Consider the following 19,833-nt stretch of genomic DNA (forward strand, 5'->3'; position numbering starts at 1 on the left):
ATTGCTGTTGAAATAAAAAAAATAAATACATTTATTTTAATGAAATTATATTGCAAAGTAGTATAACTTTTTTAAAGCAATATAGTAAAAAATTTGAAAACAAAAATTGTTGCTATCCAGAATATTGCTTTAATTGGTTCCAGGATTACCATTTGTATGTTGAAAATATTGTATCCTGACACCGCAGCCCAATGGCATACTAGTAATTGGTTCTTAGGTTCCCAAAATATCATTGCATAAAATGAAAAAAATGAAGATCGAGGTCATTGGTATTTACTGTCAGGAAATACTTATGAGGGATTGCTTTAGGGAGGCTTCAGGAAACCATCAGTATTTTAGTAAAAGCTGAAAAGGTGGAAAAAAAAAAACACACTCATGGCTGCAGCAATGTTCTCCTTCGGCCTCTCCTCTCCATTCATGCTCTGCAAGCACACAAGTGATGTCACTGGTGCACCGTAGCTTTGGTGGAAGAGAGTGGCCTCTTGTGGCTGAAGGCATAATGACTTCTTGCCTGGACAATCACTGTACTGCATTTAACTGTATGCACTCCTAATCAGGAGTGCACACAGTTAAAGAAACTGAAATATGTCAATGCGTACGATCCTATGATTAGGGGTGCATTTCATTTCCTAGCTCACAGTGATCTTCGTCCAGGCAGCTCCATTGTAAATCTATAGGGATGCCTAGACAAAGATGATTAACAAAGAGTAGGTGCAGTGCACTGCCGCATTCGTCTTAACATTAGTTTTCCTGATCACTATAGAGACCCCACCGATCAAAAGTTTTAATATGTCAAATGTTTTTTTATTTTGACAAGAATTTATTAATAAATACTGCTTTTACCTAACAGTCTCTGAATGAAGTCTGGAAAGTGCATAAAAAAGTCTCATTGGCTTCCTTTATTAATGAAGTCATGCCTGCTATGAGAAATACATCATTTATAGGTTATTAGTAAATCCTGAAGAATATCAATGACTTATAGTGAGGTCTTCCATGTTACTGTCGGAGTTCTAGTGTTTTTGATGCCAACAGTGGCCATAAAAAGAGAAAAAAATTCAGTAAACAAGGAAAGGAAAAACCAGAGATTCATTCCCCCCTCCCCCCCCAAAAAAAAAAAAAACAACTAAGACTAATGCACGTGCATTTTTACTTCATAGCATTTCACATGCCATATGTTTTATTAGAAGGAAGTAGGCACTCCAGTGTATTACAAATGTGCATATGCATAATAAAGAACAACATATTATTTGTATAAACTCCCAAGGCTTTTAAATCACTTGTAAAGTCCTCCATTCAGAATCCCAAGTAAATCCCCAGATTTAGCACAAATCCTCACAGTTCCCATTAAACTTCAAGCATTATAATCTAACAGAAAACTTTCCATGGCTGTATTGCAAGCACATCAGTTTTAGATTGTTTGCACTTCATGATAAATAATTTTACACTATGGAAATGTTTATTGTGGCCTGGTGGTAGGTTGTATAAATGCCTGCAGATGTGAACGATGTGGAAGATTTACAGCTGAAATGCTCCAGAATTCTTAATCAATTTGCATGTTACAAAAAAAAGGAAAAAACTAGTATGTGTCTTTCACCATATATAGCACTCACCAAGCGGGCAAAAAAGGAGCATGGGCACTAAAATGATTGAATAGTCCATTAGCATAAAGTTTGAACCAACGGGTAGTATATACAGTAGTTATACAATAGTGTCTAAGAATATGCCAAATGTATCAAACCGCAAGAACCAATGTGATCAATTTAGTGACACTTTAGACTACTTGGTGACTGCTGCCTTAGAATTAGGTTGGATTATCCTTCACCTGTTTACAGATAGGAACACAATACTAAGGGCTCACATACTGTTAGGACATAGAAACCAGAATACTCTCTGCTATTCTTGGTTGTAGCAGTGAAAAGTATTCTCTCCCTGGCTGTATTATTCGGCGAAAAATGGCCATACGCGAATAAATTTATTCGCAAATGGACGTTTTGCGAATAAAATATTCGCATTTAGCCATTCTCCGCCTGGTACACCAGGGGGGCTGGGAGGGGTGTGGAGAGGGAGTGGACTCAGAGTCCGCTTAATTCATAATTTTTCTGCAAAAAAAATTATCAGGAAACCTACGCCACCTCTGCACACTAGTGCGACGGGATTTATGTGGAGGCAGTGGGCCTCTACATAAATGTCCGTACTGTCAGAGCTGCGGGGACATTTTTAAGTCCGACGCAGAAAACGCCAGACTTAATAAATGTCCCCCTAGGTGTTTGTGATCACAGTGATTGACTGACTCTCAGAGTTAGCTGTCGGTATCTGGGCTGGGCCTTCTAGCCCTATAAGTACTTTCACTTGTCTCAGGTTCTTTGCCTGTGATACAGCCTAGTTCCTATTGCCTTGATCTAGCATTCTCCTGACTTGGCTGTTCTGTGTGTTTTTGACCTTTGGCTTTCTGTGACCTTGACTTCTCTTCCGGACTCTGATTTTGTACATTATCTCTCGCACGTTGCCGACTTGGACCACTGACCCTTCTTTAATTGTGTGTGTTTTGTCTTGTCTCGTTTTGTGTTACCACTTGCTGCAGTATAGGGAACGCCGCCCAGTTGCCCGCTGCCACCTAGGTCGGAGTCCGGCAAGTAGGTATGGACAGCTGGGGCAGGCTCAGTATTAGGGCTTGCACAGTCTGTGTCTTATCCCCGCCAGTTTCCTGACACATACACTGTTCCGTAGAGCATAGCAGTCTATGGACCATACTGCACCTCTGTATGAAAGTTTTTTCAGTCTGAGTTATGTGATAGAAAAATCTTTTTTGGCATCCACGATTGGATGCTCACTAACACAGTACTCTGTAAGGAAAAACTGAAACTTTGTAATTTAGCAGCATAAGGTAGTTATTAGTACTGAGCAAACTTGAACCACATTTGGGTTTGTCCGGACCATAGGGTGTGGATTTGATCAGCCATGGTTGCTGAAGTTGGATGCAGCCCTAAGAAATTATGCATGTTCGGGATTGGACGAAGACCAGCATGTTTGATGTTTGCTCATCTCTAGTGCCTATGCATGAGGCCTATGCATGAAGCATAAGAATATAAATCCACATGAAACAGAAAAGCTGCAAGTATCACCTGCAGGTTTACGTAGGTAAGATCTCCATGTGCTGTGGAAATCTTTCTGCAGAGGTGCAGATTTTAATTTAAAGCATGGCAATTTGTATTTTGGAGTCTCCCCATAGATTTTACCCTTTTACCCTTAAGTGTAAAATATGCTGTGGATGAAATCCTGCATCCTGCAAGCCAATCTTCTAACTGTGGAGAGGCACATAGTGACACTATAAAAAAAAAATCTATCCCCAGAATAACCCTTTAAATGGCATGTGGCATAGTTATGACACATTCCAAAGAAATCTACCTATAGTCTGAGAGGTTCATTTGCATATTGTCAATTCTGAGCTTGCCAAGGGAATGGAAAACAAAGAAAATGGCTACATTGAAATAAATATGTTTTAATGACAGTACATTGAAACAATTTTACAACAATTACAGCTATAAATATATTGCAATAATATCATAATAATTAGTTATAGTAAAGTGCACAACAATAGTATATGCTAAACACAAAGATTTTGAATACCTGTTAGGGCACAAGAACACATGGTACCTTATACAGTATCTGGGCTTCTAGAATGTATGCAATGCTTTTATTCTCCACTGCAAAGTATCAAAGAGTTCCCCAGCACCTGAAGTGTAGAGAGAGAGAGCAGTAATGCCTTCTTGTTTGTCCTCCCATTCCTGTCCCTCTTTGACTGACAGTTGGGCCTCAGTTTCCAGTTGACTGACAATCTATTGAGGATAGAGATGCGAGGGGAGGTGAGGATGCATTGCAGCTTGCAATATTTCCGAAGCTTGGAAAACCAACACAGCACAGATATATAAAAGGTGTGTTTTTGTGCCTTAACAGCTATCCAACAGTGTCAAGGGGTTGGAACCTGATTTGCTACTGACAGATTTACAACATGTTGCTAGGGTTGGGTTCACACTGTGTTTTTGCAATCTCTTTTTTTTTTGTTCTTGTTTTTTTGCATTTGTGTGCATCCGTTTTCATTCGCTTTTCCATTGCCTTCTACGATAACAAAGGATCAAAATGCATCCTTTTTAGTGTACACAAAAACATGTTTGACCGCCTTTTTTCTGTACGCTAAAAAAAATGGATGCATTATGATCAGTTTTTTTATCTTTTTTTTTTTATAATGGAAGTCAATGGGAAAATGGATGAAAACAGATGCACACAAATGCATGTTTTTTTTAATAAAACGGATGAAAAAAAAACAGATTGTAAAATAGCAGTGTGAACAATGCCAAAGGGTGATCTCCTATTTTCACAGGTGGCATACATTCCAAATTTAATTTCCCCAACTAATAACATTTAATGTGCAGATTCTGAGCTGCTTTGTCTTCCAGTCTTAACCATCAGCGGCTTTACACTGAAATTGAAATGAAAATATTTATATTTACATCAATTATTTACATCATACAAACCACCATAAAACTACATGAAGTGTAAAGTAATGCAGGTGCAACAGATCTCTTCACAACAGGTTTAGGATTTTCTACAGTTTTAACTGTACTACTTTACAACATATTCATTCTAGACTAAGGCCTTATTTACACATTCAGTATTGTTTTCAAGTGTGTATTGTTTTCGAGTCCTTGCGCACAATCCGCTAAAAAATTACAAATTGCATGCGGATTTCCATTTATTTTTTTACTGACTGCACAATGCTAGTTTATAAAGTTGGGTAGGTTACAAAAAACTAGCATCAGTATGCCCAACCCCTAAAATAAGTCACATGTTTGCTTGTCAGACATTTTACTTTGCCATTTCTGGTTTGCTTTACTGTGAGACAGTTCTGTTAATTAATTATTTAGTTAATTCTCTTTTTGCAAGCACATGTGCTTCTGTAGTTCCTTCTTCCTAGTTGTTGCTTAGAAACACAACCTTATGACCTATGAGTCATCCGTAATTTTTTTTACAGAAATATGGATGCCAAACAGGTTACGATCCATAAAAACAAAAAATAGCAGATCCAAATGATTTCTATGAGAGGATCCGTAAAAATGATCTGGGTCCGCACTAGGACATGTTCTTTTTTTTCTTTCCAGCATTGGTTTGCATCCTTGTAATCTACGGTTTGCATCCTTGTAATCTACTGATCTAGTGTGAATACCCAATAGATATCAATGTGCACTAACTCAAATACGGAAATACGGATCAATAGGTTACAGGACGTGTGAATTAGGCCTTAAACTAACATAATAGGAAATATTTAACACAAATGTTATGGCATTATCATGATGCTTTATATGTTATAAAAATATATTAATGTATTTGGGAATACATTATAGTACTCTATAGGTTCATATTAGCATGTAGACCTTGTAAAATCCAGACTTGCTGTATGAACAATAACAGTCTAGCATCATGGGGACTGGTGAGCTGCAGTTTTTCATTTCTATTGGATATTTCATAATTTCAAATTTAAGAAAGTTTCACACATCTGAGGTATGATGCGTGGAGTCCCTGGAAGCCTAACGCAGAGCTAATCAGCCACGGATAGTAGTCCGATAGATGATGGGAGTCGTGGTGTTAGATTGTTAGACACCTTTCTTAATATCAATAAACAATAAATAACAATCTAACACAATCATCTATCGGACTACTATCCGTGGCTGATTCGCTCTGCGCCAGGCTTCCAGGGACTCCACGCATCGTACCTCAGATGAGTGAAACTTTCTTGGATCTTCTCACCAAATTTACGGACCCCCGGATGGGCAGCGGGCGTTAAGTTGGTTCAGCTAAAGCTTCAGGCGGTGTCGGCCTAGTAGCGCGACCGCCAAAGGTGAGCAACACCATATCTAAATTAATTGGACAAAGTATGCTACGGTAATACACTATTTACGCCGGGTGCTGTTTTCTTCTATTTCCAGCATAATTTCAAATTTGGGATAATAAGGCAAACTATTGTGTCACATAACGGCTCACATTTATCCAACTGTATAAAATAGAAACTGGTAAAAACTGCCCACAGAAACCAATCACAAGTCTCAAAACTGAGCTGTGATTGGTTACTATGAAGATTGCACCAGTTTCTAGTTTGGGAAATTTGGGCCACAGTGTATGGGGGAAGTTTTTAGATGGGTTGACCTGACTAACAATATACAAAACATACAGAAATGGGGCAGTCTAATGCATGTAAAATGACATCAGACCTCATTTATAATCTTTGCCAAAATATGACAGTGTACTTCAGGAAACTATCAGCATGGCAAAAAAAAAAAAAAAAAAATGCCAGCAGCCACATGTCAGAAATCGATGGAGGTTTATAAATTATTACACACACTTTTTTTTATGTGAGGCAGTTTTTCAAAAAAGGCCTTTGCTGTGTGTACAGCGTTTTTTTTTTCCTGGCGTTTGTCACCTTTTGTGGTCCTGCAACTAGGTCACGTGATGGCAGAATGAAAAAAAGTTCAGCGCACAGAAGAACACCCTAACCACAAAAAAGATCATTCACACATACAGTCAAAAATGCCAGAAAAAAATGCAAATGCATAGATAAAAAAGCTAAATACTGAACCAAATACTGTGTGGGAACATAGCCTAACACAAGAAGTAGACATGCTGTACTGCATCTGCATCAACCTTCTAATAAACAATTGTTTATAAGATTTTGGTTACAGAGAATGATTTCTGAACATTTAGAGATGGCCGTCAGGAAAGGGGGGATACAGGCTGCTGAAAAATGCCACATAACCCTGATAGGTTACATAGTGTTATGTATTCAGATTTACCACTGATTTATTTAAAAGCAAACCTATGATTATTGGAACAACTACATATTCAAGTCGGGTTCACACTTAGTAAGACAACGGCCATTTGGTGACACAGCTGTGTCACAGAACGGCCGCTGTCAGTAAAGTTCAAGCCGGCTGGTGAACTTCACTTCTTTTGATTTGGAATGCGGGCGCATTTGGGTGTGCCCGCATTCCAAATCCCCATAGCACACAATGTAAAGTGTGGCCAGTGCCGCACTTTACATTGTCTGCACTGTCAGTTTTGTGTGGCTGCACAAAACTGACATGTCAGTTTTCTATGAGGTGATCTTTTCTATAGTTGGTGATCTATTCTACAGTTTGATTTTAATCTTTATAATAGTTTAATTATGAATCAAATAAGAGACATATACTGTACTCACGTGTCTAATTGTACTGCAGTAATCTCATTCTTAGTTGTCTATTTTCTTTTAGTATGTTCCTAATTTGTTTCAGCACAACACGCTGAATTTCTTTCTGAAAACAAAAGTAACATCTATGAGGAAAATAGTAAAAGGTTACTCCAATTACAAGCATTCAGAGCATATCTATAGCCTATATAATAAATGTCTGAGGTGGTGTCTCAACTGTTTGTCTCTCTCTCTTTGGGAACTAAAAGGAAGTTTAGTTTAGAAAGTACCATGTGTGTAGCCAGCTACTTAAAATGAATTAAAAACGTCTTTAGAATACTTATGTAACTACATGCAAAAAGTTGAGTCCTTTCCGGGACACCAAAACTGTTGCCCAAACAGGAACAATAGGTAGGGGAGGGTGCAGGAAAACAAAGTAAACTTACCCAATGCCTCCATAGCTACTGTCCCCCCCACAAGTCACTGATTGGCTGAGTGAGCGATCGCTCAGCCAGGTACGGGACGTTACAGCTGAATAAGGTGCTTATTTTACTTTGTTTATTATGTTTCCGCACCCCCCTGGGGTGGGGGTGGGTGGGGGCTAATTGGGGGTTTAAAGAAAGGCAGGGGCACGGTAGAAAGTAACAAAGAGTATTAAATCACCTATCCTCATGCCTCTCCACCGCCGCATTGCCGTTCAGGTAGGGCTGGGCGGTATACCGCAAAAATACCGATACTGTCACTGGCGTCGGTTAACCGACTTCAACTTAGCCAGGACGGTAATTGCGGTATTTTTATGTCCCCGCACCCGTCCTGTCAGAGCCCCCAGCACACACGAGCGGCCTGGCATGAGCGCTGCACATCATGTGCAGGGACGCCAGTATCGGAGCGGGAGCTGGAGGAGCAACAGGGCCCAGATGACAATGCCGCCTGCCCCGCCCCCTTCTGGTCCAAGCGACCCTCCCCGCTCCGTGCGCGCACCTGTCCGCCCTCTCCACCCGCCCGGTCAGAGGCCCCGTCCTGCCGCATCTGTCCCGTCCATGCACCCACCACCCGTCCGGTCCGGCGTCCCAGCACACTGAGGGGAGTACAGGACAGCCGCCCCCACGTGATGCTGCTCCTCCAGCTCTGACATGCCAGCCTCCCTGCACACACAGGACAACGTGTGCAGCTCTCGCCGGCCGGCCGGGGGCGGCGCTCGGACGGGACTTTGCCGGTCCCCCTCCCGGACCAGTCCCGTCCGAGTGCCCACCCAGCCGGCGAGCGCTGCACACGTTGTCCTGTGTGTGCAGGGACGCTGCCATGTGATAGCAGGAGGTAGAGGAGCAGCACTTAGGAGCGGCTGCCCAGTCGTCCCCTAAGTACCAGTACAGGGCTGAAACATAGGAGGAATAATGGGCTGCAGCAGGCAGGAGAAGTTATAGTTGTGTGAGGTATCCTGCCTACTGCAGCACATCCATTCCTCCTATGTTACAGTCCTGTACTGTTACTGAGGGGACTACAGTCATACACCCCTGTCCTCCAGCCCCGTACAGTCATACACCTCTGTCCTCCAGCCCCGTACAGTCATACACCCCTGTCCCCCAGCCCTGTACAGTCATACACCCCTGTCCTCCAGCCCCGTACAGTCATACACCCCTGTCCTGCAGCCCCGTAAGTCATACACCCCTGTCCTCCAGCCCCGTACAGTCATACACCCCTGTCCGCCCCCCCTGTATAGTCATAGACCCCTGTCCTCCAGCCCCGTACAGTCATACACCCCTGTCCGCCCCCCCCTGTATAGTCATACACCCCTGTCCTCCAGCCCCGTACAGTCATACACCCCTGTCCTCCAGCCCCGTACAGTCATACACACCTGTCCGCCCCCCCGTATAGTCATACACCCCTGTCCTCCTCCCCATATAGTCATACACCCCTACCCTCCCTCCCTGTATAGTCATACACCCCTATCCCCCCCTGTATAGTCATACACCCCTATCCGCCCCCCTGTATAGTCATACACCCCTATCCCTCCCTGTATAGTCATACACCCCTATCCCCCCCTGTATAGTCGTACACCCCTATCCCCCCTGTATAGTCATACACCCCTATCTGCCCCTACCCCTATGTGCCCCCTGTATAGTCATACACCTCTGTCCGTCCTCCCTGTATAGTCATAAACCCCTACCCCCCCCCCCATATAGTCATACACCCCTGTCCGTCCTCCCTGTATAGTCATACACCCCTGCCCCCCCGTAGTCATACACCCCTGTCCGCCCCCATATACAGTCATACACCCCTGTCCTCCCCCCTATACAGTCATACACCCCTGTCCGCCCCCCCCCATATAGTCATACACCGCTGTCCGCCCCCCTATACAGTCATACACCCCTGTCCGCCCCCCTGTATAGTCATACACCCCTGTCCGTCCTCCCTGTATAGTCATACACCCCTGCCCCCCCGTATAGTCATACACCCCTATCCCCCCGTATAGTCATACACCCCTGTCCGCCCCCCTATACAGTCATACACCCCTGTCCGCCCCCCTATACAGTCATACACCCCTGTCCACCCCCCTATACAGTCATACACCCCTGTCCGCCCCCCTATACAGTCATGCACCCCTGTCCGCCCCCCCATATAGTCATACACCGCTGTCCGCCCCCCCATATAGTCATACACCGCTGTCCGCCCCCCTATACAGTCATACACCCCTGTCCGCCCCCCTATACAGTCATACACCCCTGTCCGCCCCCCCATATAGTCATACACCGCTGTCCGCCCCCCTATACAGTCATTCACCCCTGTCCGCCCCCCCATATAGTCATACACCGCTGTCCGCCCCCCTATACAGTCATTCACCCCTGTCCGCCCCCCTGTATAGTCATACACCCCTGTCCGTCCTCCCTGTATAGTCATACACCCCTGCCCCCCCGTATAGTCATACACCCCTGTCCGTCCTCCCTGTAGTCATACACCCCTGCCCCCCGTATAGTCATACACCCCTGTCCGCCCCCCTATACAGTCATACACCCCTGTCCGCCCCCCTATACAGTCATGCACCCCTGTCCGCCCCCCCATATAGTCATACACCCCTGTCCCCCCCCCCGCGTATAGTCATGCAACCCTGTCCGCCCCCCCGTGCAGTCATGCACCCCTGTCCGCTCCCCCGTATAGTCATGCACCCCTGTCCGCCCCCCCTGTACAGTCATACACCCCTGTCCACCCCGTCCCCCCCTGTACAGTCATACACCACTGTCCACCCGTCCTCCCTGTATAGTCATAGACCCCTATCCCCCCATATAGTCTTACACCCCTGTCCACCCCCCCATATAGTCTTACACCCCTGTCCACCCCCCCATATAGTAATACACCCCTATCCCCCCCCACATATAGTCATATACCCCTGTCTGCCCCCCCCCCCACATATAGTCATACACCCCTGTCTGCCCCCCCCACATATAGTCATACACCCCTATCCGCCCCTACCCCTATGTGCCCCCCTATCCCTATGTACTCCCATGTATAGGCATACACCCCCTATCCCCCCTGTAGTCATACACCCCTATCCGCCCCCCTGTATAGTCATACACCCCTATCCCCCCTGTATAGTCATACACCCCTATCCGCCCCCCTGTATAGTCATACACCCCTATCCCTCCCTGTATAGTCATACCCCCCTATACCCCCCTGTATAGTCATACACCCCTATCCCCCCCTGTATAGTCATACACCCCTATCCCCCTGTATAGTCATACACCCCTATGTGCCCCCTGTATAGTCATACACCCCTATGTGCCCCCTGTATAGTCATACACCCCTATCCCTATGTACTCCCATGTATAGTCATACACCCCTATCCGCCCCCTGTAGTCATACACCCCTATCTGCCCCTACCCCTATGTGCCCCCTGTATTGTCATACACCCCTATCCGCCCCTACCCCTATGTGCCCCCTGTATAGTCATACACCCCTATCTGGCCCTATCTCTATGTACCTCCTGTATAGTCATACATCCCAATCCATCCCCCCCCCCCATATAGTCATATGCACCTATCCCCCCCTCCCCCCATTTAGTTATACACATGTATTCCTATAAGACCCCCTGTGTATACACATCCTGTATATACACATCCAGGTCTCTGCTGAGACCCCCTTATAATGACAAATAGTAATAATGATAATTGACTAACCATGGGTTGCTGCTCAGTTCTTTTTTACTTTTTCTAATCAAAATATCGCCAGTTTGGCATGGAAAGTGGGTGTGGTTTGCAAAAAGGGGCGTGTCATAATTATCGTTGAATTATCGTTACCGCGGCTACATGTGCGATAAACCGCGATATTGATTTAGGCCCATATCGCCCAGCCCTACGTTCAGGGATCCCTGCCAGGCTCCTGGATCTCCGGCGATGCACATGTCACTGACTAGGGTGGGCATCACTCCAGTCACTGATTGGCTTAGCAGGCTGTCCTTCAGCCGGGACAGGTATTTTCATGACACCATCACAACTCGGGGAAAAATCTCAAAATCGACTCTTTCCTCCTGTATAGGTAGAAGCAAAGAGAGGGAAAAATGAGCAGGTAAAACAAACCAAAGGGTTTTTAGTGGGGACCTTCCCCTACTCACAGACTCCGGAGATCCTGAAGGCTCAGCAGGGTCAGACCTTGAGGCTGCAGCGTCCATAGTTCTGAGTAGCAGCACAGCAATGCCACCAGCATGTGTGGAGCTGCTCAGGCTTTGAGGCCTTGGTGTTGTCCGGAGTTCCGGAAGTGACGTCACAGCGCGTCACACACGGCACCCATATGACAGACTCTCAGGGCCCTGACCGCACCAGATGCCAGTGAGGAGGATAGCGATCAAATGGTCCCTCTCCAGAATGCGCCTGCGGCCCATCGTCAGGCACTGCCTGCTGTATCGCCAGGAATGTCCGTCATCAGGAGGAGCACAAATGGAGCCAACCTGACCAGAATTTGCCTGCAATCCCTGGCCCAATCGATGTGCAGGCCCTCGTTCTGCTCCCATCCCCATAGGAAAAGGAAAAACAGTGAGGTGGACTGAGAGGGAGGGGGTTTTAATCGCTCTGTTTACTGTGCCTACAGTGATAGTGAGGGGAAACCCCTAGTTGTGGTGCCATCATGAGGGGTGGTGTTGTGTAAAATGCCTTCCAGCAGGGGTCCCAAGACTGGTTCCACTGCTAACTGCAGGCACAGGGAGAGGTAGGTTAGAACTCAATATTACATTCCCCCCTGCCCCTGCCGGCTGCCCATTTTTGAAAATGGCCGGACATTTCCTTTAATTAGGGTATGTTCACACGTACAGGATCCGCAGCAGATCTGATGGCGCAGATTAGCTTTGATTGTAATCTGGGCTATTAAATCTGCTGCGGATCCTGTACGTGTGAATGCACCCTATTAAAGGCATTGTCCAGGTAGCAGACAAGATTATATATCCCTACTCTGCTGCACTGTTGCTCTGCATCCCTCATGTATCTTAAAGCGACTCTGTACCCACAATCTGACCCCACCAAACCGCTTGTACCTTCAGATAGCTGCTTTTAATCCAAGATCTGTCCTGGGGTCCGTTTGGCCGGTGATGCAGTTATTGTGCTAAAAAACAACTTTTAAACTGGCAGGCCCGTGCCCAACGGCCAGGCTTAGACTGTGTATGCATTAGGCTGGCACAACCTCTTTGTCTCTCCTTCCCGCCCTCCTCATCATTAGGAATGCTCCAGGCAGATTGTCTCCTATTCATCAGCTGTGTGAATAATGAACATGGGCTGGATCGTTAAGACACCTGTGCAATGTTCAGACAGGAGAAAACGTTTCAGTGGTGTTCATAATGATGAAGAGGGTGGGGAGGAGGGTTGGAAGGGTGGTGCAAAGTTAGGGCACAGATACTCTAAGCCCCCAGTTTAAAAGTTGTTTTTTAGGACAATAACTGCATCACCTGGCGAACAGACCACAGGACAGATCTTGGATTAAAAGCAGCTATCCGAAGGTACAAGCAGTTTGGGGGGGTCAGATTGTGGGTACAGAGTCGCTTTCAGATTTACTCCTAAGACAAAGGGGGCAAGTACCATATGGTGATCAACGTATGCATGCTGCCATTGGATACCACATTTAGGCATGGTTTTGTCAGCATGCAGCCATTGCAATATTGCATCTACCCCTTTTCTTAGAAGTCGGAAGGGCAGTGCAAACAGATAATACCTTTCTTGCTTCCCAGACATCCCCTTTCATTTTCTGTGTGTGTGTATGTAGGGAAGTACGGGGGACTGGGACTGAAAAAAAACTTAAATTGTTCCATATTTCTGTTAAGGAGAAGTCCGTCAAAAATTTGTATTACAGTACTGTACTGCCCCCCAAAAGTTATACAAATCCCCAATATAGACTTATTACGGGAAATGCTTATAAAGTGCTTTTTTCCCCGCACTTACTACTGCATCCAGGCTTCACTTCATGGATAACACGGTAATGTCACGACCCGACTCCTAGAGCTGTGCTGGCTGTGGCTGCTGGAAAGGATGATGGCAGGGGACACTGAGGGACACAGGGCACTGGAGGGACACTGAGCATCCCTCTGACATCATCCTCTCCAGCAGCCACAGCCCGCACAGCTCTGGGAGTCGGGTCGTGACATCACCATGGTATCCAGGAAGTGAAGCCTTGATGCAGCAGTAAGTGCAGGGAAAAAAGCACTTTATAAGCATTTCCTGTAATAAGTGTATATTAGGGATTTGTATTACTTTTGGGGCAATACAAAACTTTAATAAAAAATTTTGCCGGACTTCTCCTTTAATACTCACATGCATACTTATAGGCACTGCTCCCAGGGAAATATGGCCTAGCCTGCCGAGGCCACTCATTGGCACCCAGTGATCACTAGGGATGAGCGAACTGGCCGAGGTTCGGGTTCGTATGAACCTGAACTATCGGCTTCTGATACCCGCTGTCTGCCTGCTCCGTGGAGAGGGTGAATACAGCCTGAGGACCACCTAGAAAACTGGGATACAGCCTATGGCTGTATCCCGGTTGTCCAGGCGGTCCTCATACGAACCCGAACCTCGTTCGGTTCGCTCATCCCTAGTGATCACTGTGAGGTCCAACAGATGTCAGGGTAATAGAGGGAGCATCTAAGTGGTTAAATGGCCAGGATCAGAGGTAGTTCCTGCCTGTAGCTGCAGAGCATTAGCAGCAATACAGAGATGAGCCCTGCTGCCATTATCACAAGCTTATCTCCTGAGCCATCACAGTTGAAAATGTAATCACTATGCAAATTTCATAACCATGAATATCAAAGACTGGGATCAAAAGTTGGTAGATTAAATACTAATACATTTTCACCGAATTAAACCTTTCACCCTCAAGCCATAAAAAATGCCTTTCATTTATAAAGTAAAAATATTGCAATGTATAAATTTCCTTTACCTTTTTTAATTTACTTTTCTTTCTATAAAGCTTAGAAGACACAGGACCACGATGATTATTTGTATGAGGATTACCTGCTGAGTAAGAAAATAGTTCAGTAAACATTTAGGCCCCTTACGCATGGCTGTGTTACAGCTCTGTACAAACTGAGTGTATGAGGCCATAGTGCACCTTAACAAGCCTCCAATTACAGAGTTATTTCTCTGTAACGTGGCACCCTACAGAGGCACCATGCACCATGTCTTGCTCTCCATAGAACAAAGCTGTGGGGAATTTGTGTGTCACAGTACAAGCGACACACACATTAACACCTTAAGGACCGTGCCTGAAATGACCTTAAAGGGGTACTTCGGCCCAGGGGTATTTTTAAGCTATGGTTGTGGAGGGGGGGTTATGGACGGTGGAGGTCACTTACCTCCCCGTTTTTTCTTTCTCGCCTTCTAAGACCCATAACGCTCTTATTTTTCCATCTACAGGGCTATGTGAGGGCTTGTCTTTTTTTCAGGAAGAGGTGTACGTTGTAATAGCAATTTTCAATCTGCCATAAAACGAATGACGGAACCCCCCAAAATATCATTTATGGGGTGAATCTGGGTCAAAATATGCGATTCTGCAAATTTTGGGGGGTTCCGTGTTTACGTAATGCACTTTACGGTAAAACTGACATTTTTACTTTATTCTATAGGTTGGTCTGAACTCAGGTTTACTAGGTTTTCTAACGTTTTACTATTTTTATTAGCAGTAAAACTTTTTCTTTTCAAATAGGTGGCCCTATTGTGACTCATTGTGAATTTTATTTTTTCACCTATGGGGTCGAATGGGGTGTCATTTTTTGCGCCATCTCTTGTTTTTATTAGTAAAATTTTTTTCTAGATCAAACATATTGACCGCTTTTTACAAATTTTTTTATACATAAAATGTAATTTAAAAAAGCAATCTCTGCGTTTTTTTACCGCTTTTAGTTAAAGCCGTTCATCGTGCAGAAATAGTATTGTTTTATTTTAATAGATCGGACGATTACACACGCTACGGTAAATGTTAATTAACTATCATTTTATGAGTTTTATGTATAAAATGGGAAGGGGGGTGATTTTCACTTTTATTGGCGGAGGGGCTTTGGGAAATTTTTTAAAACTTGTGATTTTTTTTTTACACTTTTTAACCTCTTAAGGACATATGACGTACCCCTACGTCATATGTCCTCACTTGCACTTCAAAGCGGGGCCGCGCGGCGGCCCCGCTTTGAAGTGCCGCGATCCCGGGTGCCGCGAGTAGCCCGGGACCGCTGCTATTAGCGGGCACGGTCTGATCGCCGTGCACGCTAATTAGCTAATCGGAGGCAGCTGTGAAAGTTGACAGCTGCCTCCGATTACCGGAGGCAACGTTTCCCTGGGGTCTAGTGGGGGAGATCGCTCCTCCGGACCTTGTCCCGGAGGAGCGATCTCCGTTACTGATGCCGGCCGGGGACGCATCCAAGATGGCGCCGTCCTCGGCTCGGCACTCGTTCGTTTTCGGCTGCAGCAGCCGAAAGCAAACGAGTGCCGATCTCATGGATCTCTGCAGCATATCTATCTCTCAATGAGAGATCCAAGTGTATATACTAGAAGTCCCCTAGGGGGGCTTCTAGTATATGTGTAAAAAAAAAAAAAAAGTGTTGTTTATAGTAAAAAGCCCCCTCCCCTAATAAAAGTCTGAATCACCCACCTTTTCCCAGGTTTTAAATAAAAGTAAACAAATAAATAAATAAATAAACATGTTTGCTATCGCCGCGTGCGTAATCGCCCAAACTATTAATTAATCACATTCCTGATCTCGTACGGTAAACGGCGTCAGCGCAAAAAAAATCCCAAAGTGCAAAATTGCGCATTTTTGGTCGCATCAAATCCAGAAAAAATTTAATAAAAAGCGATCAAAAAGACGTATATGGGCAATCAAGGTACCGATAGAAAGATCACATCATGGCGCAAAAAATGACACCTCGCACAGCCCCATAGACCAAAGGATAAAAGCGCTATAAGCCTGGGAATGGAGCGATTTTAAGGAACGTATATTGGTTAACAACGGTTTGAATTTTTTACAGGCCATCAGATACAATATAAGTTATACATGTTATATATCGTTTTAATCGTAACGACTTGAGGAACATGCATAACAAGTCAGTTTTACCCCAGGGTGAATGGCGTAAAAACACATTTCCCCCAAATAAAAGAAATGCGTTTTTTTTTTCAATTTCACCACACTTCGAATTTTTTTCTGGTTTCGCAGTGTACTTTATGCAAAAATTCAGCCTGTAATTGCAAAGTACAATTAGTGACGCAAAAAATAAGGGGTCATGGGGGTTTCTAGGTGGAAAAATGCAAGTGCTATGACCTTTTAAACACAAGGAGGAAAAACCGAAAACGTAAAAACTAAAATGGGCCATGTCCTTAAAGGGTTAAAACTTGGGATTTTTTTTTACACTTTTTAAGTCCCCTTAGGGGACTTTTACATCAATACATTAGATTTCATACACTGATCACTGCTATGCCATAGCATAGCAGGGATCAGTGCTATCTGTGATCTCCTGATAGAGCCTGCCTGGGGCAGAAGATCAGACTGCAAGAAGGTAAGGAGTATACCTCCGGCAGTCAGGCCATACAATCGGGCATGTTGCGGGGGTCCCGATCGGTAAGTGACAGGAAATGCTCTTGTTACTTACACTTAAATGCCGCAGTCGGCGGGCAGCCATTGAGGTTGAGGGCCTGGCTGCAGAATTGCAGCAGGTCCTAACCTTCTATGGAGCAAGCTCAGCTTCTAAGCCAGTTCTATAGCCCAGGACTCCGGCAGGGCATACATTTACGTTCTCCTGCGCCAAGGCCCAGGCAGCGGGGGCGTAAATGTATGCCCGTGGTCGTTAAGGGGTTAAAGAGAACCCTATTATCCAGATTTTCTGGGTAACACTACTAGCAGCGCCAAGAAGATCTGTTAATCCACAGTGCATCGAAATCCTTCACATAGTTCCCTCCATATCCTGCTGCCTGTAGAGTTGGGATTAAAGGGAATGTACCATCAGGCCCGGACTAAAGCACTGGAGGCGGGCCGACCCACCCCCAGTGGGAGGAAACCCCCGCCCCTCTATGATATGGCTCCATTGAGAGATGAGTCCAACGCTCATAGAGAATGACGGAGCGCTGGACTCTCCGTCATTCTCTATGAGCGTTGGACTCATCTCTCAGCGTGCGCCGGGCTGCAGCGGCTGAGATCTCCGTGACCCGACCGGATCCAGAAGCGGGACCCAGCGGGATCAGGTGAGTATAGGGGGCTGTAGCGGGGGGTCGGGGGGGGGTGACAGGTTCCCTTTAAGCAGCACTGGCTGCAGGGGGCATGACTGGCTATAGAGGGTATACCTGGTTACAGAGGGTATACCTGGCTACAGAGGGTATACCAGGCTACAGAGGGTATACCAGGCTACAGATGACATCATGAGATCAATGGAGACCAGAGGCTGCACAGATTTATGTTATGATTTACAGCAGCTGACTGGCATAGCACATGGTAAATGTGATGGCCTATGCCAGTCACTCCCCGTGTATGCCACGCTCCACCATGCTCTGATATGAAGGAGTGATAAAACTACCTGATGTGAATGGGGCCTAGGGCTGATGTGTGTACGTCTAATGCTCCCACTATAAGCTGAGTGCAGTAAGTGCTTGTTCACAGGGTAAACCGCACTGACTTGGATGCAGAGATCCATCAGTGTGAACATCCGCCCTGAGGTGACAGCCTGTTTGGACACCTGGTGCCGGTCAGATGGTGGCGCTTTACCGGTACTGGGGGCACATACATGAGAGGTCCGGGCAGTTCATACACCCCTGCCCCCAGTGGTAGCTGTGGGGATACTCACCCTGCCGCTGCCCCCCTCCTTGGTGACCTCTCCTCCCTGCAGGTCGTGCTATGGCCGGATTTAGTGAGGGAATGTGTGAGGAGCCTGGCTTCTTCCTCCCATTAGTGGACGCCAGGTGTGCGCTGTTCCCGCAGGCCGCTCCTCCATGCCGCCTCTTACTATTCCTCTCTTCCCACTCGGAGAGGGTGATCCGCTGCAGCACTAGCCCGAGCCCCCGCCCTCCGTGCACGGCCGCTCCAGTCATGGCGTCTCCTCCTCTCAAGTGTTTCCCGCCCAGCGCGCAGGAGCCGAGGCAGAGACTATCCGCGAAGGGGTTAATTTGGGAAGCCTGTACAGCGAGGTCACGTGATTAGGGACCTGAATACAGTTCTGTATTATTTAACCAAAACCTGAAAAACTATTTTTTTTCTAAGCTTTGAGAACATATGTATAATCTATATTTATTTGCATCCATGTAGTTGTATCTATTTTATTTATAGATTGCTTTAGCTGACTTATAAATTACACATACACATGTTCAGAGTACATTATGGGTATGTTCACACAGGATAGATATCTGCACCAGAAAATCTACCCCAATTCTGGAATTTGCTGCAGATTTGCCACCATGGATTGTGATGCAGATTATGTTTAGGGTGTCTTCACACGTATCATATCAGTTTCTCGCACATAAATCCACAGTGATACTGATTGCTATCAAGTAAGTCAATGTATGTGTATTCTCACTGCGTGTTTGGTGCGATTTTTACATGGGAGTTTAGTTTTTCACAGGCGAGTTCAACACCACAAAAAACACAGCTACTTTCATGCGAGTTTTGTGCGAAAAATACACAGCGATACGGTACGTGTGAAGGCACCCTTAGGAGTACTTTGTAATGTAACTTTGTTAAAATAAATATATAGCTTTTAGGTTGGTAGCCACTTCTATATGCCCTGTAAACAGAAAAATAACCATATAAGCGGACTACAACTGACATAAATTCCAATCAAGTACACAGATGTTTATAAACCATAATACATGTCATTGCACTACCCCAACAACTGACCATACCATCTAAATGTCCGGTACCTAAACTAGTGTTGAAGTAACCCAGAGGAGGTCAGAAACGTAACTTAGTAATATATCTGGTGTAAAAGTGTGTGCACGCTCCCCTGCTTGCTGCATGCACACACTTTCACACCAGGTATATTACTAAGTTATGTTTCTTTTTGTACGTGTCTTTTTGTATGTTATATAATATTGCAGCTTTGGACAAGCTGGTTATATGGTCTATTATGGGAAAGTATAGATCGCCACTTCTGTTGACTGGCAGCAGTAAGGACACTGGCC

At 45.3% G+C, this 19,833-nt stretch overlaps 1 long non-coding RNA gene across 2 annotated transcripts; it reads right to left on the bottom strand.

Annotated features, from left to right (window-relative positions):
* Window positions 1–3,479: 3,479 nt before the first annotated feature.
* LOC138774264 (uncharacterized) lies at window positions 3,480–18,761 on the bottom strand. Of its 2 annotated transcripts, none has more exons than XR_011360281.1 (4): window positions 18,504–18,761; window positions 14,621–14,694; window positions 7,247–7,340; window positions 3,480–4,477 (listed from the first exon to the last, which is right to left on the bottom strand). It is a non-coding gene; the product is annotated as an uncharacterized lncRNA (long non-coding RNA). The 2 variants fall into 2 exon arrangements; XR_011360280.1 differs by having other exon boundaries at window positions 14,621–14,697.
* Between the last annotated feature and the right edge of the window lie 1,072 nt (window positions 18,762–19,833).

The sequence above is a fragment of the Dendropsophus ebraccatus genome, chromosome 1 (assembly GCF_027789765.1).
Source record: "Dendropsophus ebraccatus isolate aDenEbr1 chromosome 1, aDenEbr1.pat, whole genome shotgun sequence".
Classification (NCBI taxonomy): Eukaryota; Metazoa; Chordata; class Amphibia; order Anura; family Hylidae; genus Dendropsophus; species Dendropsophus ebraccatus.